The following is a 25,973-nucleotide window of genomic DNA, read 5'->3' as shown; positions in this document are numbered from 1 at the left end:
TGGCTTGGAAACTTGTTTCTGAGTGCTTCTGGTCAAAAGTAACAGCCTAAGTGACAACATGCTCTCAAAATGCTTTTCGAGGCCTGAAAACACCAAAAGTGACATGATGCTGTTTTCTGAACAACTAGTGATGGAAACCAGAGGAAACTGCCTTGCTACTATAGAATTCACCAAACCACATGTTTCTGGCTTGGAAACTTGCTTCTGAGTGCTTCTGGTCAAAAGTAACAGCCTAAGTGACAACATGCTCTCAAAATGCTTTTCGAGGCCTGAAAACACTAAAAGTGACATGATGCTGTTTTCTGAACAACTAGTGATGGAAACCAGAGTAAACTGCCTTGCTACTATAGAATTCACCAAACCACATGTTTCTGGCTTGGAAACTTGCTTCTGAGTGCTTCTGGTCAAAAGTAACAGCCTAAGTGACAACATGCTCTCAAAATGCTTTTCGAGGCCTGAAAACACCAAAAGTGACATGATGCTGTTTTCTGAACAACTAGTGATGGAAACCAGAGGAAACTGCCTTGCTACTATGGAATTCACCAAACCACATGTTTCTGGCTTGGAAACTTGCTTCTGAGTGCTTCAGGTCAAAAGTAACAGCCTAAGTGACAACATGCTCTCAAAATGCTTTTCGAGGCCTGAAAACACTAAAAGTGACATGATGCTGTTTTCTGAACAACTAGTGATGGAAACCAGAGGAAACTGCCTTGCTACTATAGAATTCACCAAACCACATGTTTCTGGCTTGGAAACTTGCTTCTGAGTGCTTCTGGTCAAAAGTAACAGCCTAAGTGACAACATGCTCTCAAAATGCTTTTCGAGGCCTGAAAACACCAAAAGTGACATGATGCTGTTTTCTGAACAACTAGTGATGGAAACCAGAGGAAACTGCCTTGCTACTATAGAATTCACCAAACCACATGTTTCTGGCTTGGAAACTTGCTTCTGAGTGCTTCTGGTCAAAAGTAACAGCCTAAGTGACAACATGCTCTCAAAATGCTTTTCGAGGCCTGAAAACACCAAAAGTGACATGATGCTGTTTTCTGAACAACTAGTGATGGAAACCAGAGGAAACTGCCTTGCTACTATAGAATTCACCAAACCACATGTTTCTGGCTTGGAAACTTGCTTCTGAGTGCTTCTGGTCAAAAGTAACAGCCTAAGTGACAACATGCTCTCAAAATGCTTTTCGAGGCCTGAAAACACCAAAAGTGACATGATGCTGTTTTCGGAACAACTAGTGATGGAAACCAGAGGAAACTGCCTTGCTACTATAGAATTCACCAAACCACATGTTTCTGGCTTGGAAACTTGCTTCTGAGTGCTTTTGGTCAAAAGTAACAGCCTAAGTGACAACATGCTCTCAAAATGCTTTTCGAGGCCTGAAAACACCAAAAGTGACATGATGCTGTTTTCTGACCAACTAGTGATGGAAACCAGAGGAAACTGCCTTGCTACTATGGAATTCACCAAACCACATGTTTCTGGCTTGGAAACTTGCTTCTGAGTGCTTCTGGTCAAAAGTAACAGCCTAAGTGACAACATGCTCTCAAAATGCTTTTCGAGGCCTGAAAACACCAAAAGTGACATGATGCTGTTTTCTGAACAACTAGTGATGAAAACCAGAGTAAACTGCCTTGCTACTATGGAATTCACCAAACCACATGTTTCTGGCTTGGAAACTTGCTTCTGAGTGCTTCTGGTCAAAAGTAACAGCCTAAGTGACAACATGCTCTCAAAATGCTTTTCGAGGCCTGAAAACACCAAAAGTGACATGATGCTGTTTTCAGACCAACTAGTGATGAAAACCAGAGGAAACTGCCTTGCTACTATGGAATTCACCAAACCACATGTTTCTGGCTTGGAAACTTGCTTCTGAGTGCTTCTGGTCAAAAGTAACAGCCTAAGTGACAACATGCTCTCAAAATGCTTTTCGAGGCCTGAAAACACTAAAAGTGACATGATGCTGTTTTCTGAACAACTAGTGATGGAAACCAGAGGAAACTGCCTTGCTACTATGGAATTCACCAAACCACATGTTTCTGGCTTGGAAACTTGTTTCTGAGTGCTTCTGGTCAAAAGTAACAGCCTAAGTGACAACATGCTCTCAAAATGCTTTTCGAGGCCTGAAAACACTAAAAGTGACATGATGCTGTTTTCTGAACAACTAGTCATGGAAACCAGAGTAAACTGCCTTGCTACTATGGAATTCACCAAACCACATGTTTCTGGCTTGGAAACTTGCTTCTGAGTGCTTCTGGTCAAAAGTAACAGCCTAAGTGACAACATGCTCTCAAAATGCTTTTCGAGGCCTGAAAACACCAAAAGTGACATGATGCTGTTTTCTGAACAACTAGTGATGGAAACCAGAGGAAACTGCCTTGCTACTATAGAATTCACCAAACCACATGTTTCTGGCTTGGAAACTTGCTTCTGAGTGCTTCTGGTCAAAAGTAACAGCCTAAGTGACAATATGCTCTCAAAATGCTTTTCGAGGCCTGAAAACACCAAAAGTGACATGATGCTGTTTTCGGACCAACTAGTGATGAAAACCAGAGGAAACTGCCTTGCTACTATGGAATTCACCAAACCACATGTTTCTGGCTTGGAAACTTGCTTCTGAGTGCTTCTGGTCAAAAGTAACAGCCTAAGTGACAACATGCTCTCAAAATGCTTTTCGAGGCCTGAAAACACCAAAAGTGACATGATGCTGTTTTCTGAACAACTAGTGATGGAAACCAGAGGAAACTGCCTTGCTACTATAGAATTCACCAAACCACATGTTTCTGGCTTGGAAACTTGCTTCTGAGTGCTTCTGGTCAAAAGTAACAGCCTAAGTGACAACATGCTCTCAAAATGCTTTTCGAGGCCTGAAAACACCAAAAGTGACATGATGCTGTTTTCTGAACAACTAGTGATGGAAACCAGAGGAAACTGCCTTGCTACTATGGAATTCACCAAACCACATGTTTCTGGCTTGGAAACTTGCGTCTGAGTGCTTCTAGTCAAAAGTAACAGCCTAAGTGACAACATGCTCTCAAAATGCTTTTCGAGGCCTGAAAACACTAAAAGTGACATGATGCTGTTTTCTGAACAACTAGTGATGGAAACCAGAGGAAACTGCCTTGCTACTATGGAATTCACCAAACCACATGTTTCTGGCTTGGAAACTTGCTTCTGAGTGCTTCTGGTCAAAAGTAACAGCCTAAGTGACAACATGCTCTCAAAATGCTTTTCGAGGCCTGAAAACACTAAAAGGGACATGATGCTGTTTTCTGAACAACTAGTGATGGAAACCAGAGGAAACTGCCTTGCTACTATGGAATTCACCAAACCACATGTTTCTGGCTTGGAAACTTGCGTCTGAGTGCTTCTGGTCAAAAGTAACAGCCTAAGTGACAACATGCTCTCAAAATGCTTTTCGAGGCCTGAAAACACCAAAAGTGACATGATGCTGTTTCTGAACAACTAGTGATGGAAACCAGAGGAAACTGCCTTGCTACTATAGAATTCACCAAACCACATGTTTTCTGGCTTGGAAACTTGCTTCTGAGTGCTTCTGGTCAAAAGTAACAGCCTAAGTGACAACATGCTCTCAAAATGCTTTTCGAGGCCTGAAAACACCAAAAGTGACATGATGCTGTTTTCTGAACAACTAGTGATGAAACCAGAGGAAACTGCCTTGCTACTATGGAATTCACCAAACCACATGTTTCTGGCTTGGAAACTTGCGTCTGAGTGCTTCTAGTCAAAAGTAACAGCCTAAGTGACAACATGCTCTCAAAATGCTTTTCGAGGCCTGAAAACACTAAAAGTGACATGATGCTGTTTTCTGAACAACTAGTGATGGAAACCAGAGGAAACTGCCTTGCTACTATGGAATTCACCAAACCACATGTTTCTGGCTGAAACTTGCTTCTGAGTGCTTCTGGTCAAAAGTAACAGCCTAAGTGACAACATGCTCTCAAAATGCTTTTCGAGGCCTGAAAACACTAAAAGGGACATGATGCTGTTTTCTGAACAACTAGTGATGGAAACCAGAGGAAACTGCCTTGCTACTATGGAATTCACCAAACCACATGTTTCTGGCTTGGAAACTTGCGTCTGAGTGCTTCTGGTCAAAAGTAACAGCCTAAGTGACAACATGCTCTCAAAATGCTTTTCGAGGCCTTGAAAACACCAAAAGTGACATGATGCTGTTTTCTGAACAACTAGTGATGGAAAGCAGAGGAAACTGCCTTGCTACTATGGAATTCACCAAACCACATGTTTCTGGCTTGGAAACTTGCTTCTGAGTGCTTCTGGTCAAAAGTAACAGCCTAAGTGACAACATGCTCTCAAAATGCTTTTCGAGGCCTGAAAACACAAAAGTGACATGATGCTGTTTTCAGACCAACTAGTGATGAAAACCAGAGGAAACTGCCTTGCTACTATGGAATTCACCAAACCACATGTTTCTGGCTTGGAAACTTGTTTCTGAGTGCTTCTGGTCAAAAGTAACAGCCTAAGTGACAACATGCTCTCAAAATGCTTTTCGAGGCCTGAAAACACTAAAAGTGACATGATGCTGTTTTCTGAACAACTAGTGATGGAAACCAGAGGAAACTGCCTTGCTACTATAGAATTCACCAAACACATGTTTCTGGCTTGGAAACTTGCTTCTGAGTGCTTCTGGTCAAAAGTAACAGCCTAAGTGACAACATGCTCTCAAATGCTTTTCGAGGCCTGAAAACACCAAAAGTGACATGATGCTGTTTTCGGACCAACTATTGATGAAAACCAGAGGAAACTGCCTTGCTACTATGGAATTCACCAAACCACATGTTTCTGGCTTGGAAACTTGCTTCTGAGTGCTTCTGGTCAAAAGTAACAGCCTAAGTGACAACATGCTCTCAAAATGCTTTTCGAGGCCTGAAAACACCAAAAGTGACATGATGCTGTTTTCGGACCAACTATTGATGAAAACCAGAGGAAACTGCCTTGCTACTATGGAATTCACCAAACCACATGTTTCTGGCTTGGAAACTTGCTTCTGAGTGCTTCTGGTCAAAAGTAACAGCCTAAGTGACAACATGCTCTCAAAATGCTTTTCGAGGCCTGAAAACACCAAAAGTGACATGATGCTGTTTTCTGAACAACTAGTGATGGAAACCAGAGGAAACTGCCTTGCTACTATAGAATTCACCAAACCACATGTTTCTGGCTTGGAAACTTGCTTCTGAGTGCTTCTGGTCAAAAGTAACAGCCTAAGTAACAATATGCTCTCAAAATGCTTTTCGAGGCCTGAAAACACCAAAAGTGACATGATGCTGTTTTCGGACCAACTAGTGATGAAAACCAGAGGAAACTACCTTGCTACTATGGAATTCACCAAACCACATGTTTCTGGCTTGGAAACCTTGCTTCTGAGTGCTTCTGGTCAAAAGTAACAGCCTAAGTGACAAAATGCTCTCAAAATGCTTTTCGAGGCCTGAAAACACCAAAAGTGACATGATGCTGTTTTCAGACCAACTAGTGATGGAAAACCAGAGTAAACTGGCCTTGCTACTATGGAATTCACCAAACCACATGTTTCTGGCTTGGAAACTTGCTTCTGAGTGCTTCTGGTCAAAAGTAACAGCCTAAGTGACAACATGCTGTCAAAATGCTTTTCGAGGCCTGAAAACACTAAAAGTGACATGATGCTGTTTTCTGAACAACTAGTGATGGAAACCAGAGGAAACTGCCTTGCTACTATAGAATTCACCAAACCACATGTTTCTGGCTTGGAAACTTGCTTCTGAGTGCTTCTGGTCAAAAGTAACAGCCTAAGTGACAATATGCTCTCAAAATGCTTTTCGAGGCCTGAAAACACCAAAAGTGACATGATGCTGTTTTCGGACCAACTAGTGATGAAAACCAGAGGAAACTGCCTTGCTACTATGGAATTCACCAAACCACATGTTTCTGGCTTGGAAACTTGCTTCTGAGTGCTTCTAATCAAAAGTAACAGCCTAAGTGACAACATCGCTGTCAAAATGCTTTTCGAGGCCTGAAAACACTAAAAGTGACATGATGCTGTTTTCTGAACAACTAGTGATGGAAAGCAGAGGAAACTGCCTTGCTACTATGGAATTCACCAAACCACATGTTTCTGGCTTGGAAACTTGCTTCTGAGTGCTTCTGGTCAAAAGTAACAGCCTAAGTGACAACATGCTCTCAAAATGCTTTTCGAGGCCTGAAAACACCAAAAGTGACATGATGCTGTTTTCTGAACAACTAGTGATGAAAACCAGAGGAAACTGCCTTGCTACTATGGAATTCACCAAACCACATGTTTCTGGGCTTGGAAACTTGCTTCTGAGTGCTTCTGGTCAAAAGTAACAGCCTAAGTGACCAACATGCTCTCAAAATGCTTTTCGAGGCCTGAAAACACCAAAAGTGACATGATGCTGTTTTCTGAACAACTAGTGATGGAAACCAGAGGAAACTGCCTTGCTACTATGGAATTCACCAAACCACATGTTTCTGGCTTGGAAACTTGCTTCTGAGTGCTTCTGGTCAAAAGTAACAGCCTAAGTGACAACATGCTCTCAAAATGCTTTTCGAGGCCTGAAAACACCAAAAGTGACATGATGCTGTTTTCTGAACAACTAGTGATGGAAACCAGAGGAAACTGCCTTGCTACTATAGAATTCACCAAACCACATGTTTCTGGCTTGGAAACTTGCTTCTGAGTGCTTCTGGTCAAAAGTAACAGCCTAAGTGACAACATGCTCTCAAAATGCTTTTCGAGGCCTGAAAACACCAAAAGTGACATGATGCTGTTTTCTGAACAACTAGTGATGGAAACCAGAGGAAACTGCCTTGCTACTATGGAATTCACCAAACCACATGTTTCTGGCTTGGAAACTTGTTTCTGAGTGCTTCTGGTCAAAAGTAACAGCCTAAGTGACAACATGCTCTCAAAATGCTTTTCGAGGCCTGAAAACACCAAAAGTGACATGATGCTGTTTTCTGAACAACTAGTGATGGAAACCAGAGGAAACTGCCTTGCTACTATAGAATTCACCAAACCACATGTTTCTGGCTTGGAAACTTGCTTCTGAGTGCTTCTGGTCAAAAGTAACAGCCTAAGTGACAACATGCTCTCAAAATGCTTTTCGAGGCCTGAAAAACACTAAAAGTGACATGATGCTGTTTTCTGAACAAGTAGTGATGGAAACCAGAGTAAACTGCCTTGCTACTATAGAATTCACCAACCACATGTTTCTGGCTTGGAAACTTGCTTCTGAGTGCTTCTGGTCAAAAGTAACAGCCTAAGTGACAACATGCTCTCAAAATGCTTTTCGAGGCCTGAAAACACCAAAAGTGACATGATGCTGTTTTCGGAACAACTAGTGATGGAAACCAGAGGAAACTGCCTTGCTACTATGGAATTCACCAAACCACATGTTTCTGGCTTGGAAACTTGTTTCTGAGTGCTTCTGGTCAAAAGTAACAGCCTAAGTGACAACATGCTCTCAAAATGCTTTTCGAGGCCTGAAAACACCAAAAGTGACATGATGCTGTTTTCTGAACAACTAGTGATGAAAACCAGAGGAAACTGCCTTGCTACTATGGAATTCACCAAACCACATGTTTCTGGCTTGGAAACTTGTTTCTGAGTGCTTCTGGTCAAAAGTAACAGCCTAAGTGACAACATGCTCTCAAAATGCTTTTCGAGGCCTGAAAACACCAAAAGTGACATGATGCTGTTTTCGGACCAACTAGTGATGAAAACCAGAGGAAACTACCTTGCTACTATGGAATTCACCAAACCACATGTTTCTGGCTTGGAAACTTGCTTCTGAGTGCTTCTGGTCAAAAGTAACAGCCTAAGTGACAAAATGCTCTCAAAATGCTTTTCGAGGCCTGAAAACACCAAAAGTGACATGATGCTGTTTTCTGAACAACTAGTGATGGAAACCAGAGGAAACTGCCTTGCTACTATAGAATTCACCAAACCACATGTTTCTGGCTTGGAAACTTGCTTCTGAGTGCTTCTGGTCAAAAGTAACAGCCTAAGTGACAACATGCTCTCAAAATGCTTTTCGAGGCCTGAAAACACCAAAAGTGACATGATGCTGTTATCTGAACAACTAGTGATGGAAACCAGAGGAAACTGCCTTGCTACTATGGAATTCACCAAACCACATGTTTCTGGCTTGGAAACTTGCTTCTGAGTGCTTCTGGTCAAAAGTAACAGCCTAAGTGACAACATGCTCTCAAAATGCTTTTCGAGGCCTGAAAACACCAAAAGTGACATGATGCTGTTTTCTGAACAACTAGTGATGAAAACCAGAGGAAACTGCCTTGCTACTATGGAATTCACCAAACCACATGTTTCTGGCTTGGAAACTTGTTTCTGAGTGCTTCTGGTCAAAAGTAACAGCCTAAGTGACAACATGCTCTCAAAATGCTTTTCGAGGCCTGAAAACACCAAAAGTGACATGATGCTGTTTTCGGACCAACTAGTGATGAAAACCAGAGGAAACTACCTTGCTACTATGGAGTTCACCAAACCACATGTTTCTGGCTTGGAAACTTGCTTCTGAGTGCTTCTGGTCAAAAGTAACAGCCTAAGTGACAAAATGCTCTCAAAATGCTTTTCGAGGCCTGAAAACACCAAAAGTGACATGATGCTGTTTTCTGAACAACTAGTGATGGAAACCAGAGGAAACTGCCTTGCTACTATAGAATTCACCAAACCACATGTTTCTGGCTTGGAAACTTGCTTCTGAGTGCTTCTGGTCAAAAGTAACAGCCTAAGTGACAACATGCTCTCAAAATGCTTTTCGAGGCCTGAAAACACCAAAAGTGACATGATGCTGTTTTCTGAACAACTAGTGATGGAAACCAGAGGAAACTGCCTTGCTACTATGGAATTCACCAAACCACATGTTTCTGGCTTGGAAACTTGCGTCTGAGTGCTTCTAGTCAAAAGTAACAGCCTAAGTGACAACATGCTCTCAAAATGCTTTTCGAGGCCTGAAAACACTAAAAGTGACATGATGCTGTTTTCTGAACAACTAGTGATGGAAACCAGAGGAAACTGCCTTGCTACTATGGAATTCACCAAACCACATGTTTCTGGCTTGGAAACTTGCTTCTGAGTGCTTCTGGTCAAAAGTAACAGCCTAAGTGACAACATGCTCTCAAAATGCTTTTCGAGGCCTGAAAACACTAAAAGGGACATGATGCTGTTTTCTGAACAACTAGTGATGGAAACCAGAGGAAACTGCCTTGCTACTATGGAATTCACCAAACCACATGTTTCTGGCTTGGAAACTTGCGTCTGAGTGCTTCTGGTCAAAAGTAACAGCCTAAGTGACAACATGCTCTCAAAATGCTTTTCGAGGCCTGAAAACACCAAAAGTGACATGATGCTGTTTTCTGAACAACTAGTGATGGAAAGCAGAGGAAACTGCCTTGCTACTATGGAATTCACCAAACCACATGTTTCTGGCTTGGAAACTTGCTTCTGAGTGCTTCTGGTCAAAAGTAACAGCCTAAGTGACAACATGCTCTCAAAATGCTTTTCGAGGCCTGAAAACACCAAAAGTGACATGATGCTGTTTTCAGACCAACTAGTGATGAAAACCAGAGGAAACTGCCTTGCTACTATGGAATTCACCAAACCACATGTTTCTGGCTTGGAAACTTGTTTCTGAGTGCTTCTGGTCAAAAGTAACAGCCTAAGTGACAACATGCTCTCAAAATGCTTTTCGAGGCCTGAAAACACTAAAAGTGACATGATGCTGTTTTCTGAACAACTAGTGATGGAAACCAGAGGAAACTGCCTTGCTACTATAGAATTCACCAAACCACATGTTTCTGGCTTGGAAACTTGCTTCTGAGTGCTTCTGGTCAAAAGTAACAGCCTAAGTGACAACATGCTCTCAAAATGCTTTTCGAGGCCTGAAAACACCAAAAGTGACATGATGCTGTTTTCGGACCAACTATTGATGAAAACCAGAGGAAACTGCCTTGCTACTATGGAATTCACCAAACCACATGTTTCTGGCTTGGAAACTTGCTTCTGAGTGCTTCTGGTCAAAAGTAACAGCCTAAGTGACAACATGCTCTCAAAATGCTTTTCGAGGCCTGAAAACACCAAAAGTGACATGATGCTGTTTTCGGACCAACTATTGATGAAAACCAGAGGAAACTGCCTTGCTACTATGGAATTCACCAAACCACATGTTTCTGGCTTGGAAACTTGCTTCTGAGTGCTTCTGGTCAAAAGTAACAGCCTAAGTGACAACATGCTCTCAAAATGCTTTTCGAGGCCTGAAAACACCAAAAGTGACATGATGCTGTTTTCTGAACAACTAGTGATGGAAACCAGAGGAAACTGCCTTGCTACTATAGAATTCACCAAACCACATGTTTCTGGCTTGGAAACTTGCTTCTGAGTGCTTCTGGTCAAAAGTAACAGCCTAAGTAACAATATGCTCTCAAAATGCTTTTCGAGGCCTGAAAACACCAAAAGTGACATGATGCTGTTTTCGGACCAACTAGTGATGAAAACCAGAGGAAACTACCTTGCTACTATGGAATTCACCAAACCACATGTTTCTGGCTTGGAAACTTGCTTCTGAGTGCTTCTGGTCAAAAGTAACAGCCTAAGTGACAAAATGCTCTCAAAATGCTTTTCGAGGCCTGAAAACACCAAAAGTGACATGATGCTGTTTTCAGACCAACTAGTGATGGAAACCAGAGTAAACTGCCTTGCTACTATGGAATTCACCAAACCACATGTTTCTGGCTTGGAAACTTGCTTCTGAGTGCTTCTGGTCAAAAGTAACAGCCTAAGTGACAACATGCTGTCAAAATGCTTTTCGAGGCCTGAAAACACTAAAAGTGACATGATGCTGTTTTCTGAACAACTAGTGATGGAAACCAGAGGAAACTGCCTTGTTACTATGGAATTAACCAAACCACATGTTTCTGGCTTGGAAACTTGCTTCTGAGTGCTTCTGGTCAAAAGTAACAGCCTAAGTGACAACATGCTCTCAAAATGCTTTTCGAGGCCTGAAAACACTAAAAGTGACATGATGCTGTTTTCTGAACAACTAGTGATGGAAACCAGAGGAAACTGCCTTGCTACTATAGAATTCACCAAACCACATGTTTCTGGCTTGGAAACTTGCTTCTGAGTGCTTCTGGTCAAAAGTAACAGCCTAAGTGACAATATGCTCTCAAAATGCTTTTCGAGGCCTGAAAACACCAAAAGTGACATGATGCTGTTTTCGGACCAACTAGTGATGAAAACCAGAGGAAACTGCCTTGCTACTATGGAATTCACCAAACCACATGTTTCTGGCTTGGAAACTTGCTTCTGAGTGCTTCTAATCAAAAGTAACAGCCTAAGTGACAACATGCTGTCAAAATGCTTTTCGAGGCCTGAAAACACTAAAAGTGACATGATGCTGTTTTCTGAACAACTAGTGATGGAAAGCAGAGGAAACTGCCTTGCTACTATGGAATTCACCAAACCACATGTTTCTGGCTTGGAAACTTGCTTCTGAGTGCTTCTGGTCAAAAGTAACAGCCTAAGTGACAACATGCTCTCAAAATGCTTTTCGAGGCCTGAAAACACCAAAAGTGACATGATGCTGTTTTCTGAACAACTAGTGATGAAAACCAGAGGAAACTGCCTTGCTACTATGGAATTCACCAAACCACATGTTTCTGGCTTGGAAACTTGCTTCTGAGTGCTTCTGGTCAAAAGTAACAGCCTAAGTGACAACATGCTCTCAAAATGCTTTTCGAGGCCTGAAAACACCAAAAGTGACATGATGCTGTTTTCTGAACAACTAGTGATGGAAACCAGAGGAAACTGCCTTGCTACTATGGAATTCACCAAACCACATGTTTCTGGCTTGGAAACTTGCTTCTGAGTGCTTCTGGTCAAAAGTAACAGCCTAAGTGACAACATGCTCTCAAAATGCTTTTCGAGGCCTGAAAACACCAAAAGTGACATGATGCTGTTTTCTGAACAACTAGTGATGGAAACCAGAGGAAACTGCCTTGCTACTATAGAATTCACCAAACCACATGTTTCTGGCTTGGAAACTTGCTTCTGAGTGCTTCTGGTCAAAAGTAACAGCCTAAGTGACAACATGCTCTCAAAATGCTTTTCGAGGCCTGAAAACACCAAAAGTGACATGATGCTGTTTTCTGAACAACTAGTGATGGAAACCAGAGGAAACTGCCTTGCTACTATGGAATTCACCAAACCACATGTTTCTGGCTTGGAAACTTGTTTCTGAGTGCTTCTGGTCAAAAGTAACAGCCTAAGTGACAACATGCTCTCAAAATGCTTTTCGAGGCCTGAAAACACCAAAAGTGACATGATGCTGTTTTCTGAACAACTAGTGATGGAAACCAGAGGAAACTGCCTTGCTACTATAGAATTCACCAAACCACATGTTTCTGGCTTGGAAACTTGCTTCTGAGTGCTTCTGGTCAAAAGTAACAGCCTAAGTGACAACATGCTCTCAAAATGCTTTTCGAGGCCTGAAAACACTAAAAGTGACATGATGCTGTTTTCTGAACAAGTAGTGATGGAAACCAGAGTAAACTGCCTTGCTACTATAGAATTCACCAAACCACATGTTTCTGGCTTGGAAACTTGCTTCTGAGTGCTTCTGGTCAAAAGTAACAGCCTAAGTGACAACATGCTCTCAAAATGCTTTTCGAGGCCTGAAAACACCAAAAGTGACATGATGCTGTTTTCGGAACAACTAGTGATGGAAACCAGAGGAAACTGCCTTGCTACTATGGAATTCACCAAACCACATGTTTCTGGCTTGGAAACTTGTTTCTGAGTGCTTCTGGTCAAAAGTAACAGCCTAAGTGACAACATGCTCTCAAAATGCTTTTCGAGGCCTGAAAACACCAAAAGTGACATGATGCTGTTTTCTGAACAACTAGTGATGAAAACCAGAGGAAACTGCCTTGCTACTATGGAATTCACCAAACCACATGTTTCTGGCTTGGAAACTTGTTTCTGAGTGCTTCTGGTCAAAAGTAACAGCCTAAGTGACAACATGCTCTCAAAATGCTTTTCGAGGCCTGAAAACACCAAAAGTGACATGATGCTGTTTTCGGACCAACTAGTGATGAAAACCAGAGGAAACTACCTTGCTACTATGGAATTCACCAAACCACATGTTTCTGGCTTGGAAACTTGCTTCTGAGTGCTTCTGGTCAAAAGTAACAGCCTAAGTGACAAAATGCTCTCAAAATGCTTTTCGAGGCCTGAAAACACCAAAAGTGACATGATGCTGTTTTCTGAACAACTAGTGATGGAAACCAGAGGAAACTGCCTTGCTACTATAGAATTCACCAAACCACATGTTTCTGGCTTGGAAACTTGCTTCTGAGTGCTTCTGGTCAAAAGTAACAGCCTAAGTGACAACATGCTCTCAAAATGCTTTTCGAGGCCTGAAAACACCAAAAGTGACATGATGCTGTTATCTGAACAACTAGTGATGGAAACCAGAGGAAACTGCCTTGCTACTATGGAATTCACCAAACCACATGTTTCTGGCTTGGAAACTTGCTTCTGAGTGCTTCTGGTCAAAAGTAACAGCCTAAGTGACAACATGCTCTCAAAATGCTTTTCGAGGCCTGAAAACACCAAAAGTGACATGATGCTGTTTTCTGAACAACTAGTGATGAAAACCAGAGGAAACTGCCTTGCTACTATGGAATTCACCAAACCACATGTTTCTGGCTTGGAAACTTGTTTCTGAGTGCTTCTGGTCAAAAGTAACAGCCTAAGTGACAACATGCTCTCAAAATGCTTTTCGAGGCCTGAAAACACCAAAAGTGACATGATGCTGTTTTCGGACCAACTAGTGATGAAAACCAGAGGAAACTACCTTGCTACTATGGAGTTCACCAAACCACATGTTTCTGGCTTGGAAACTTGCTTCTGAGTGCTTCTGGTCAAAAGTAACAGCCTAAGTGACAAAATGCTCTCAAAATGCTTTTCGAGGCCTGAAAACACCAAAAGTGACATGATGCTGTTTTCTGAACAACTAGTGATGGAAACCAGAGGAAACTGCCTTGCTACTATAGAATTCACCAAACCACATGTTTCTGGCTTGGAAACTTGCTTCTGAGTGCTTCTGGTCAAAAGTAACAGCCTAAGTGACAACATGCTCTCAAAATGCTTTTCGAGGCCTGAAAACACCAAAAGTGACATGATGCTGTTATCTGAACAACTAGTGATGGAAACCAGAGGAAACTGCCTTGCTACTATGGAATTCACCAAACCACATGTTTCTGGCTTGGAAATTTGTTTCTGAGTGCTTCTGGTCAAAAGTAACAGCCTAAGTGACAACATGCTCTCAAAATGCTTTTCGAGGCCTGAAAACACTAAAAGTGACATGATGCTGTTTTCTGAACAACTAGTGATGGAAACCAGAGTAAACTGCCTTGCTACTATGGAATTCACCAAACCACATGTTTCTGGCTTGGAAACTTGCTTCTGAGTGCTTCTGGTCAAAAGTAACAGCCTAAGTGACAACATGCTCTCAAAATGCTTTTCGAGGCCTGAAAACACCAAAAGTGACATGATGCTGTTTTCTGAACAACTAGTGATGGAAACCAGAGGAAACTGCCTTGCTACTATAGAATTCACCAAACCACATGTTTCTGGCTTGGAAACTTGCTTCTGAGTGCTTCTGGTCAAAAGTAACAGCCTAAGTGACAATATGCTCTCAAAATGCTTTTCGAGGCCTGAAAACACCAAAAGTGACATGATGCTGTTTTCGGACAAACTAGTGATGAAAACCAGAGGAAACTGCCTTGCTACTATGGAATTCACCAAACCACATGTTTCTGGCTTGGAAACTTGCTTCTGAGTGCTTCTGGTCAAAAGTAACAGCCTAAGTGACAACATGCTCTCAAAATGCTTTTCGAGGCCTGAAAACACCAAAAGTGACATGATGCTGTTTTCTGAACAACTAGTGATGGAAACCAGAGGAAACTGCCTTGCTACTATAGAATTCACCAAACCACATGTTTCTGGCTTGGAAACTTGCTTCTGAGTGCTTCTGGTCAAAAGTAACAGCCTAAGTAACAATATGCTCTCAAAATGCTTTTCGAGGCCTGAAAACACCAAAAGTGACATGATGCTGTTTTCGGACCAACTAGTGATGAAAACCAGAGGAAACTACCTTGCTACTATGGAATTCACCAAACCACATGTTTCTGGCTTGGAAACTTGCTTCTGAGTGCTTCTGGTCAAAAGTAACAGCCTAAGTGACAAAATGCTCTCAAAATGCTTTTCGAGGCCTGAAAACACCAAAAGTGACATGATGCTGTTTTCAGACCAACTAGTGATGGAAACCAGAGTAAACTGCCTTGCTACTATGGAATTCACCAAACCACATGTTTCTGGCTTGGAAACTTGCTTCTGAGTGCTTCTGGTCAAAAGTAACAGCCTAAGTGACAACATGCTGTCAAAATGCTTTTCGAGGCCTGAAAACACTAAAAGTGACATGATGCTGTTTTCTGAACAACTAGTGATGGAAACCAGAGGAAACTGCCTTGTTACTATGGAATTAACCAAACCACATGTTTCTGGCTTGGAAACTTGCTTCTGAGTGCTTCTGGTCAAAAGTAACAGCCTAAGTGACAACATGCTCTCAAAATGCTTTTCGAGGCCTGAAAACACTAAAAGTGACATGATGCTGTTTTCTGAACAACTAGTGATGGAAAGCAGAGGAAACTGCCTTGCTACTATGGAATTCACCAAACCACATGTTTCTGGCTTGGAAACTTGCTTCTGAGTGCTTCTGGTCAAAAGTAACAGCCTAAGTGACAACATGCTCTCAAAATGCTTTTCGAGGCCTGAAAACACCAAAAGTGACATGATGCTGTTTTCTGAACAACTAGTGATGGAAACCAGAGGAAACTGCCTTGCTACTATGGAATTCACCAAACCACATGTTTCTGGCTTGGAAACTTGCTTCTGAGTGCTTCTGGTCAAAAGTAACAGCCTAAGTGACAACATGCTGTCAAAATGCTTTTCGAGGCCTGAAAACACTAAAAGTGACATGATGCTGTTTTCTGAACAACTAGTGATGGAAACCAGAGGAAACTGCCTTGTTACTATGGAATTAACCAAACCACATGTTTCTGGCTTGGAAACTTGCTTCTGAGTGCTTCTGGTCAAAAGTAACAGCCTAAGTGACAACATGCTCTCAAAATGCTTTTCGAGGCCTGAAAACACTAAAAGTGACATGATGCTGTTTTCTGAACAACTAGTGATGGAAACCAGAGTAAACTGCCTTGCTACTATAGAATTCACCAAACCACATGTTTCTGGCTTGGAAACTTGCTTCTGAGTGCTTCAGGTCAAAAGTAACAGCCTAAGTGACAACATGCTCTCAAAATGCTTTTCGAGGCCTGAAAACACTAAAAGTGACATGATGCTGTTTTCTGAACAACTAGTGATGGAAACCAGAGGAAACTGCCTTGCTACTATAGAATTCACCAAACCACATGTTTCTGGCTTGGAAACTTGCTTCTGAGTGCTTCTGGTCAAAAGTAACAGCCTTAGTGACAACATGCTCTCAAAATGCTTTTCGAGGCCTGAAAACACCAAAAGTGACATGATGCTGTTTTCTGAACAACTAGTGATGGAAAGCAGAGGAAACTGCCTTGCTACTATAGAATTCACCAAACCACATGTTTCTGGCTTGGAAACTTGCTTCTGAGTGCTTCTGGTCAAAAGTAACAGCCTAAGTGACAACATGCTCTCAAAATGCTTTTCGAGGCCTGAAAACACCAAAAGTGACATGATGCTGTTTTCTGAACAACTAGTGATGGAAACCAGAGGAAACTGCCTTGCTACTATAGAATTCACCAAACCACATGTTTCTGGCTTGGAAACTTGCTTCTGAGTGCTTCTGGTCAAAAGTAACAGCCTAAGTGACAACATGCTCTCAAAATGCTTTTCGAGGCCTGAAAACACCAAAAGTGACATGATGCTGTTTTCGGAACAACTAGTGATGGAAACCAGAGGAAACTGCCTTGCTACTATGGAATTCACCAAACCACATGTTTCTGGCTTGGAAACTTGTTTCTGAGTGCTTCTGGTCAAAAGTAACAGCCTAAGTGACAACATGCTCTCAAAATGCTTTTCGAGGCCTGAAAACACCAAAAGTGACATGATGCTGTTTTCGGACCAACTAGTGATGAAAACCAGAGGAAACTACCTTGCTACTATGGAATTCACCAAACCACATGTTTCTGGCTTGGAAACTTGCTTCTGAGTGCTTCTGGTCAAAAGTAACAGCCTAAGTGACAAAATGCTCTCAAAATGCTTTTCGAGGCCTGAAAACACCAAAAGTGACATGATGCTGTTTTCAGACCAACTAGTGATGGAAACCAGAGTAAACTGCCTTGCTACTATGGAATTCACCAAACCACATGTTTCTGGCTTGGAAACTTGCTTCTGAGTGCTTCTGGTCAAAAGTAACAGCCTAAGTGACAACATGCTGTCAAAATGCTTTTCGAGGCCTGAAAACACTAAAAGTGACATGATGCTGTTTTCTGAACAACTAGTGATGGAAACCAGAGGAAACTGCCTTGTTACTATGGAATTAACCAAACCACATGTTTCTGGCTTGGAAACTTGCTTCTGAGTGCTTCTGGTCAAAAGTAACAGCCTAAGTGACAACATGCTCTCAAAATGCTTTTCGAGGCCTGAAAACACTAAAAGTGACATGATGCTGTTTTCTGAACAACTAGTGATGGAAACCAGAGGAAACTGCCTTGCTACTATAGAATTCACCAAACCACATGTTTCTGGCTTGGAAACTTGCTTCTGAGTGCTTCTGGTCAAAAGTAACAGCCTAAGTGACAACATGCTCTCAAAATGCTTTTCGAGGCCTGAAAACACCAAAAGTGACATGATGCTGTTTTCGGAACAACTAGTGATGAAAACCAGAGGAAACTGCCTTGCTACTATGGAATTCACCAAACCACATGTTTCTGGCTTGGAAACTTGCTTCTGAGTGCTTCTAGTCAAAAGTAACAGCCTAAGTGACAACATGCTCTCAAAATGCTTTTCGAGGCCTGAAAACACTAAAAGTGACATGATGCTGTTTTCTGAACAACTAGTGATGGAAAGCAGAGGAAACTGCCTTGCTACTATGGAATTCACCAAACCACATGTTTCTGGCTTGGAAACTTGCTTCTGAGTGCTTCTGGTCAAAAGTAACAGCCTAAGTGACAACATGCTCTCAAAATGCTTTTCGAGGCCTGAAAACACCAAAAGTGACATGATGCTGTTTTCTGAACAACTAGTGATGGAAACCAGAGGAAACTGCCTTGCTACTATGGAATTCACCAAACCACATGTTTCTGGCTTGGAAACTTGCTTCTGAGTGCTTCTGGTCAAAAGTAACAGCCTAAGTGACAACATGCTGTCAAAATGCTTTTCGAGGCCTGAAAACACTAAAAGTGACATGATGCTGTTTTCTGAACAACTAGTGATGGAAACCAGAGGAAACTGCCTTGTTACTATGGAATTAACCAAACCACATGTTTCTGGCTTGGAAACTTGCTTCTGAGTGCTTCTGGTCAAAAGTAACAGCCTAAGTGACAACATGCTCTCAAAATGCTTTTCGAGGCCTGAAAACACTAAAAGTGACATGATGCTGTTTTCTGAACAACTAGTGATGGAAACCAGAGTAAACTGCCTTGCTACTATAGAATTCACCAAACCACATGTTTCTGGCTTGGAAACTTGCTTCTGAGTGCTTCAGGTCAAAAGTAACAGCCTAAGTGACAACATGCTCTCAAAATGCTTTTCGAGGCCTGAAAACACTAAAAGTGACATGATGCTGTTTTCTGAACAACTAGTGATGGAAACCAGAGGAAACTGCCTTGCTACTATAGAATTCACCAAACCACATGTTTCTGGCTTGGAAACTTGCTTCTGAGTGCTTCTGGTCAAAAGTAACAGCCTTAGTGACAACATGCTCTCAAAATGCTTTTCGAGGCCTGAAAACACCAAAAGTGACATGATGCTGTTTTCTGAACAACTAGTGATGGAAAGCAGAGGAAACTGCCTTGCTACTATAGAATTCACCAAACCACATGTTTCTGGCTTGGAAACTTGCTTCTGAGTGCTTCTGGTCAAAAGTAACAGCCTAAGTGACAACATGCTCTCAAAATGCTTTTCGAGGCCTGAAAACACCAAAAGTGACATGATGCTGTTTTCTGAACAACTAGTGATGGAAACCAGAGGAAACTGCCTTGCTACTATAGAATTCACCAAACCACATGTTTCTGGCTTGGAAACTTGCTTCTGAGTGCTTCTGGTCAAAAGTAACAGCCTAAGTGACAACATGCTCTCAAAATGCTTTTCGAGGCCTGAAAACACCAAAAGTGACATGATGCTGTTTTCGGAACAACTAGTGATGGAAACCAGAGGAAACTGCCTTGCTACTATGGAATTCACCAAACCACATGTTTCTGGCTTGGAAACTTGTTTCTGAGTGCTTCTGGTCAAAAGTAACAGCCTAAGTGACAACATGCTCTCAAAATGCTTTTCGAGGCCTGAAAACACCAAAAGTGACATGATGCTGTTTTCTGAACAACTAGTGATGAAAACCAGAGGAAACTGCCTTGCTACTATGGAATTCACCAAACCACATGTTTCTGGCTTGGAAACTTGTTTCTGAGTGCTTCTGGTCAAAAGTAACAGCCTAAGTGACAACATGCTCTCAAAATGCTTTTCGAGGCCTGAAAACACCAAAAGTGACATGATGCTGTTTTCGGACCAACTAGTGATGAAAACCAGAGGAAACTACCTTGCTACTATGGAATTCACCAAACCACATGTTTCTGGCTTGGAAACTTGCTTCTGAGTGCTTCTGGTCAAAAGTAACAGCCTAAGTGACAAAATGCTCTCAAAATGCTTTTTGAGGCCTGAAAACACCAAAAGTGACATGATGCTGTTTTCTGAACAACTAGTGATGGAAACCAGAGGAAACTGCCTTGCTACTATAGAATTCACCAAACCACATGTTTCTGGCTTGGAAACTTGCTTCTGAGTGCTTCTGGTCAAAAGTAACAGCCTAAGTGACAACATGCTCTCAAAATGCTTTTCGAGGCCTGAAAACACCAAAAGTGACATGATGCTGTTTTCTGAACAACTAGTGATGGAAACCAGAGGAAACTGCCTTGCTACTATGGAATTCACCAAACCACATGTTTCTGGCTTGGAAACTTGCTTCTGAGTGCTTCTGGTCAAAAGTAACAGCCTAAGTGACAACATGCTCTCAAAATGCTTTTCGAGGCCTGAAAACACCAAAAGTGACATGATGCTGTTTTCTGAACAACTAGTGATGGAAACCAGAGGAAACTGCCTTGCTACTATAGAATTCACCAAACCACATGTTTCTGGCTTGGAAACTTGCTTCTGAGTGCTTCTGGTCAAAAGTAACAGCCTAAGTGACAACATGCTCTCAAAATGCTTTTCGAGGCCTGAAAACACCAAAAGTGACATGATGCTGTTTTCTGAACAACTAGTGATGGAAACCAGAGGAAACTGCCTTGCTACTATGGAATTCACCAAACCACATGTTTCTGGCTTGGAAACTTGTTTCTGAGTGCTTCTGGTCAAAAGTAACAGCCTAAGTGACAACATGCTCTCAAAATGCTTTTCGAGGCCTGAAAACACCAAAAGTGACATGATGCTGTTTTCTGAACAACTAGTGATGGAAACCAGAGGAAACTGCCTTGCTACTATAGAATTCACCAAACCACATGTTTCTGGCTTGGAAACTTGCTTCTGAGTGCTTCTGGTCAAAAGTAACAGCCTAAGTGACAACATGCTCTCAAAATGCTTTTCGAGGCCTGAAAACACTAAAAGTGACATGATGCTGTTTTCTGAACAACTAGTGATGGAAACCAGAGTAAACTGCCTTGCTACTATAGAATTCACCAAACCACATGTTTCTGGCTTGGAAACTTGCTTCTGAGTGCTTCTGGTCAAAAGTAACAGCCTAAGTGACAACATGCTCTCAAAATGCTTTTCGAGGCCTGAAAACACCAAAAGTGACATGATGCTGTTTTCTGAACAACTAGTGATGGAAACCAGAGGAAACTGCCTTGCTACTATGGAATTCACCAAACCACATGTTTCTGGCTTGGAAACTTGCTTCTGAGTGCTTCAGGTCAAAAGTAACAGCCTAAGTGACAACATGCTCTCAAAATGCTTTTCGAGGCCTGAAAACACTAAAAGTGACATGATGCTGTTTTCTGAACAACTAGTGATGGAAACCAGAGGAAACTGCCTTGCTACTATAGAATTCACCAAACCACATGTTTCTGGCTTGGAAACTTGCTTCTGAGTGCTTCTGGTCAAAAGTAACAGCCTAAGTGACAACATGCTCTCAAAATGCTTTTCGAGGCCTGAAAACACCAAAAGTGACATGATGCTGTTTTCTGAACAACTAGTGATGGAAACCAGAGGAAACTGCCTTGCTACTATAGAATTCACCAAACCACATGTTTCTGGCTTGGAAACTTGCTTCTGAGTGCTTCTGGTCAAAAGTAACAGCCTAAGTGACAACATGCTCTCAAAATGCTTTTCGAGGCCTGAAAACACCAAAAGTGACATGATGCTGTTTTCGGAACAACTAGTGATGGAAACCAGAGGAAACTGCCTTGCTACTATAGAATTCACCAAACCACATGTTTCTGGCTTGGAAACTTGCTTCTGAGTGCTTTTGGTCAAAAGTAACAGCCTAAGTGACAACATGCTCTCAAAATGCTTTTCGAGGCCTGAAAACACCAAAAGTGACATGATGCTGTTTTCTGACCAACTAGTGATGGAAACCAGAGGAAACTGCCTTGCTACTATGGAATTCACCAAACCACATGTTTCTGGCTTGGAAACTTGCTTCTGAGTGCTTCTGGTCAAAAGTAACAGCCTAAGTGACAACATGCTCTCAAAATGCTTTTCGAGGCCTGAAAACACCAAAAGTGACATGATGCTGTTTTCGGAACAACTAGTGATGAAAACCAGAGTAAACTGCCTTGCTACTATGGAATTCACCAAACCACATGTTTCTGGCTTGGAAACTTGCTTCTGAGTGCTTCTGGTCAAAAGTAACAGCCTAAGTGACAACATGCTCTCAAAATGCTTTTCGAGGCCTGAAAACACCAAAAGTGACATGATGCTGTTTTCTGAACAACTAGTGATGGAAACCAGAGGAAACTGCCTTGCTACTATAGAATTCACCAAACCACATGTTTCTGGCTTGGAAACTTGCTTCTGAGTGCTTCTGGTCAAAAGTAACAGCCTAAGTGACAACATGCTCTCAAAATGCTTTTCGAGGCCTGAAAACACCAAAAGTGACATGATGCTGTTTTCGGAACAACTAGTGATGGAAACCAGAGGAAACTGCCTTGCTACTATGGAATTCACCAAACCACATGTTTCTGGCTTGGAAACTTGTTTCTGAGTGCTTCTGGTCAAAAGTAACAGCCTAAGTGACAACATGCTCTCAAAATGCTTTTCGAGGCCTGAAAACACCAAAAGTGACATGATTCTGTTTTCTGAACAACTAGTGATGAAAACCAGAGGAAACTGCCTTGCTACTATGGAATTCACCAAACCACATGTTTCTGGCTTGGAAACTTGTTTCTGAGTGCTTCTGGTCAAAAGTAACAGCCTAAGTGACAACATGCTCTCAAAATGCTTTTCGAGGCCTGAAAACACCAAAAGTGACATGATGCTGTTTTCGGACCAACTAGTGATGAAAACCAGAGGAAACTACCTTGCTACTATGGAATTCACCAAACCACATGTTTCTGGCTTGGAAACTTGCTTCTGAGTGCTTCTGGTCAAAAGTAACAGCCTAAGTGACAAAATGCTCTCAAAATGCTTTTCGAGGCCTGAAAACACCAAAAGTGACATGATGCTGTTTTCTGAACAACTAGTGATGGAAACCAGAGGAAACTGCCTTGCTACTATAGAATTCACCAAACCACATGTTTCTGGCTTGGAAACTTGCTTCTGAGTGCTTCTGGTCAAAAGTAACAGCCTAAGTGACAACATGCTCTCAAAATGCTTTTCGAGGCCTGAAAACACCAAAAGTGACATGATGCTGTTTTCTGAACAACTAGTGATGGAAACCAGAGGAAACTGCCTTGCTACTATGGAATTCACCAAACCACATGTTTCTGGCTTGGAAACTTGCTTCTGAGTGCTTCTGGTCAAAAGTAACAGCCTAAGTGACAACATGCTCTCAAAATGCTTTTCGAGGCCTGAAAACACCAAAAGTGACATGATGCTGTTTTCTGAACAACTAGTGATGGAAACCAGAGGAAACTGCCTTGCTACTATAGAATTCACCAAACCACATGTTTCTGGCTTGGAAACTTGCTTCTGAGTGCTTCTGGTCAAAAGTAACAGCCTAAGTGACAACATGCTCTCAAAATGCTTTTCGAGGCCTGAAAACACCAAAAGTGACATGATGCTGTTTTCTGAACAACTAGTGATGGAAACCAGAGGAAACTGCCTTGCTACTATGGAATTCACCAAACCACATGTTTCTGGCTTGGAAACTTGTTTCTGAGTGCTTCTGGTCAAAAGTAACAGCCTAAGTGACAACATGCTCTCAAAATGCTTTTCGAGGCCTGAAAACACCAAAAGTGACATGATGCTGTTTTCTGAACAACTAGTGATGGAAACCAGAGGAAACTGCCTTGCTACTATAGAATTCACCAAACCACATGTTTCTGGCTTGGAAACTTGCTTCTGAGTGCTTCTGGTCAAAAGTAACAGCCTAAGTGACAACATGCTCTCAAAATGCTTTTCGAGGCCTGAAAACACTAAAAGTGACATGATGCTGTTTTCTGAACAACTAGTGATGGAAACCAGAGTAAACTGCCTTGCTACTATAGAATTCACCAAACCACATGTTTCTGGCTTGGAAACTTGCTTCTGAGTGCTTCTGGTCAAAAGTAACAGCCTAAGTGACAACATGCTCTCAAAATGCTTTTCGAGGCCTGAAAACACCAAAAGTGACATGATGCTGTTTTCTGAACAACTAGTGATGGAAACCAGAGGAAACTGCCTTGCTACTATGGAATTCACCAAACCACATGTTTCTGGCTTGGAAACTTGCTTCTGAGTGCTTCAGGTCAAAAGTAACAGCCTAAGTGACAACATGCTCTCAAAATGCTTTTCGAGGCCTGAAAACACTAAAAGTGACATGATGCTGTTTTCTGAACAACTAGTGATGGAAACCAGAGGAAACTGCCTTGCTACTATAGAATTCACCAAACCACATGTTTCTGGCTTGGAAACTTGCTTCTGAGTGCTTCTGGTCAAAAGTAACAGCCTAAGTGACAACATGCTCTCAAAATGCTTTTCGAGGCCTGAAAACACCAAAAGTGACATGATGCTGTTTTCTGAACAACTAGTGATGGAAACCAGAGGAAACTGCCTTGCTACTATAGAATTCACCAAACCACATGTTTCTGGCTTGGAAACTTGCTTCTGAGTGCTTCTGGTCAAAAGTAACAGCCTAAGTGACAACATGCTCTCAAAATGCTTTTCGAGGCCTGAAAACACCAAAAGTGACATGATGCTGTTTTCGGAACAACTAGTGATGGAAACCAGAGGAAACTGCCTTGCTACTATAGAATTCACCAAACCACATGTTTCTGGCTTGGAAACTTGCTTCTGAGTGCTTTTGGTCAAAAGTAACAGCCTAAGTGACAACATGCTCTCAAAATGCTTTTCGAGGCCTGAAAACACCAAAAGTGACATGATGCTGTTTTCTGACCAACTAGTGATGGAAACCAGAGGAAACTGCCTTGCTACTATGGAATTCACCAAACCACATGTTTCTGGCTTGGAAACTTGCTTCTGAGTGCTTCTGGTCAAAAGTAACAGCCTAAGTGACAACATGCTCTCAAAATGCTTTTCGAGGCCTGAAAACACCAAAAGTGACATGATGCTGTTTTCGGAACAACTAGTGATGAAAACCAGAGTAAACTGCCTTGCTACTATGGAATTCACCAAACCACATGTTTCTGGCTTGGAAACTTGCTTCTGAGTGCTTCTGGTCAAAAGTAACAGCCTAAGTGACAACATGCTCTCAAAATGCTTTTCGAGGCCTGAAAACACCAAAAGTGACATGATGCTGTTTTCAGACCAACTAGTGATGAAAACCAGAGGAAACTGCCTTGCTACTATGGAATTCACCAAACCACATGTTTCTGGCTTGGAAACTTGTTTCTGAGTGCTTCTGGTCAAAAGTAACAGCCTAAGTGACAACATGCTCTCAAAATGCTTTTCGAGGCCTGAAAACACCAAAAGTGACATGATGCTGTTTTCTGAACAACTAGTGATGGAAACCAGAGGAAACTGCCTTGCTACTATAGAATTCGCCAAACCACATGTTTCTGGCTTGGAAACTTGCTTCTGAGTGCTTCTGGTCAAAAGTAACAGCCTAAGTGACAACATGCTCTCAAAATGCTCTTCGAGGCCTGAAAACACCAAAAGTGACATGATGCTGTTTTCTGAACAACTAGTGATGGAAACCAGAGGAAACTGCCTTGCTACTATAGAATTCACCAAACCACATGTTTCTGGCTTGGAAACTTGCTTCTGAGTGCTTCTGGTCAAAAGTAACAGCCTAAGTGACAACATGCTCTCAAAATGCTTTTCGAGGCCTGAAAACACCAAAAGTGACATGATGCTGTTTTCGGAACAACTAGTGATGGAAACCAGAGGAAACTGCCTTGCTACTATAGAATTCACCAAACCACATGTTTCTGGCTTGGAAACTTGCTTCTGAGTGCTTCTGGTCAAAAGTAACAGCCTAAGTGACAACATGCTCTCAAAATGCTTTTCGAGGCCTGAAAACACCAAAAGTGACATGATGCTGTTTTCG

The sequence above is a fragment of the Epinephelus lanceolatus genome, chromosome 14, assembly GCF_041903045.1.
Source record: "Epinephelus lanceolatus isolate andai-2023 chromosome 14, ASM4190304v1, whole genome shotgun sequence".
NCBI classification, from domain to species: Eukaryota; Metazoa; Chordata; class Actinopteri; order Perciformes; family Serranidae; genus Epinephelus; species Epinephelus lanceolatus.
The sequence above is the reverse complement of the archived record's forward strand: the minus strand, read 5'-3'. Positions refer to the sequence as shown.